We start from the raw sequence: 2,626 nt of genomic DNA on the forward strand, positions 1-2,626 counted from the left end.
CTGAGAACTGGATATCACCAACTAAAGATTAAACCCGAAGATATTTCCAAGACAGCGTTCCGTACCAGGTATGGGCACTATGAGTTCTTGGTAATGTCCTTTGGATTAACCAACGCCCAGCGGCTTTCATGGACTTAATGAACAGAGTATTTAAGAAGTACTTGGACAAGTGTGTGATAGTTTTTATCGATGATATTTTAATCTACTCAAGGACTGAGGCAGATCATGCAGAGCATTTGAGGATAGCTCTAGGAATACTCAGAGAGGAACAGCTATTTGCCAAATTCTCGAAGTGTGAATTCTGGTGGAATGAAGTACAGTTTTTAGGACATGTGATCAATAAAGAAGGAGTATTGGTCGACCCCTCCAAGATAGAGGCGGTCTCAAATTGGGAAAGGCCAACCACACCCACAGAGGTAAGGAGTTTCATAGGATTGGCCGGCTACTATCGTAGATTTGAACAGGATTTTGCGAAGATCGCAGCCCCTTTGACACGACTTACTCGTAAGACAGAGAAGTTTGAATGGACGGAGAAATGCGAGAACAGTTTTCAGGAATTAAAGAAAAGGTTGGTAACGGCCCCGGTGTTGGCATTGCCAGACGGAAAAGGAGATTTTGTGATATATAGTGACGCATCGCACAAAGGATTAGGGTGTGTGCTTATGTAGCACGGTAAGGTGATTGCGTATGCATCGAGGCAACTGAAGGAATACGAGATTAGATATCCTACTCATGACCTTGAGCTCGCGGCAATAGTTTTGCCTTAAAAATTTGGAGGCACTACTTGTATGGAGAGAAGTGCGAGATTTTCATAGACCATAAGAGCCTCAAGTACATATTCACGCAGAAAGAGCTCAACATGCGCCAGAGGAGATGGTTAGAGCTAATCAAGGACTATGATTGTGAGATTCTCTATCATCCGGGGAAAGCCAATGTGGTGGCTGATGCCCTCAGTAGAAAGGAAAGGCTCAGAATGATAATGACTTCGGAGGAATTAATCAGGGATTTCGAAAGAATGGAAATAGAAGTAAAAGTAACCGGAACCGGAACTGAAAAGCTTTTTGAGATCTCAATGCAGCCAGAGTTATTGGAAAAGATCAGATTGTGCCAAGAGAAAATAATGAATGAAGGCAGAGAGTCAATGACTGGAGAAGAGATCCATACTGAGAAAGATGATAAAGGGATAATGAGGTACTCCTACCAGATTTGGGTTCCGAACGTTCAAGAGCTTAAAGATGAGATTTTGGATGAAAGCCATAGTTCAAGGTATTTCATTCACCCGGGAAGCACCAAGATGTATAGGGATTTGAAGGAGTATTACTGGTGGCCCAACATGAAGAGGGACGTAGCAGAATGGGTAAGCAAATGTTTGACTTGCCAAAGAGTAAAGGTAGAGCACCAGAGACCCAATGGACTTTTACAACCCCTGGAGATTCTCGAATGGAAATGGGAACAGATAGCCATGGATTTAATTGTCGGTTTACCAAGGACGAAAGCCAACCATGATGCCATATGGGTGATCATAGACCGACTGACAAAGTCAGCTCATTTCATTCCTATCAATGAGAGATACACAGTCGATAGACTGGTGGACATTTACCTTAAGGAAATAGTGACGCGATATGGAGTCCCAGCGTCCATTGTCTCAGACCGAGACCCCAGGTTCAACTCCAGATTTTGGAGGAGCTTTCAAGAATGTGCGGGGACAAAGTTAAATATTAGTACCGCGTACCATCCCCAGATGGATGGGCAGAGTGAAAGGACCATCCAGACACTAGAGGATATGTTGAGAGTCTGTGCAATAGACTTTAAAGGAAGTTGGAATGATCACTTGCCGTTGATCGAGTTTTCTTATAACAATAACTTTCATGCTAGCATCGGAATGCCGCCTTATGAGACCCTGTACGGAAGAAGGTGTCGATCTCCCTTATACTGGGATGAAGTAGGAGAGCGGAAGATGCTCGGACCCAAAGTGGTCCAAAGAACCAAAGATATAGCGGATCTCATCAGAGGACGGCTGGTAGCAGCCCAAGACAGACAGAAGAAATATGCAGACCTAGACCGAAAGGATAAGGAGTATGGAGTAGGGGACTTAGTACTACTAAAAGTATCCCCTTGGAAGGGGTTAATGAGATTTGGAAAGAAAGGAAAACTAAGCCCAAGATACATTGGACCTTTTGAGATACTAAGACGGATTGGGAAGTTGGCTTACGAGCTAGCCTTACCCCCGAACCTACAACAAGTTCATAATGTGTTCCATGTGTCAATGCTAAGGAAGTATCATCGGGATGCCAGACACATAGTGGAGTACGAGCATGTGGATATGCAACCAGATCTGACTTATGTGGAGAAACCAGTAAGGATTATAGATAAGAAGGAGCAGGTGCTTCGGAACAAAGTGATCAAGCTAGTCAGAGTGCTATGGCAGAATAATAATGTGGAAGAATCAACTTGGGAACTAGAGAGCGCAATGCTAGAAAAGTACCCCCATTTGTTTTCTATTTGATTCCGGGACGGAATCCTTTTAAGGAGGGGAGACTGTAATAACCCCCAAAATTTTAAACTTTTTGTAACCCTTATGAATAGTGTTTTGCTGAACAAGAAAACTTTTCATGCCACACTATGT

Source organism: Apium graveolens, chromosome 8, assembly GCF_009905375.1.
Source record: "Apium graveolens cultivar Ventura chromosome 8, ASM990537v1, whole genome shotgun sequence".
Taxonomy (NCBI): Eukaryota; Viridiplantae; Streptophyta; class Magnoliopsida; order Apiales; family Apiaceae; genus Apium; species Apium graveolens.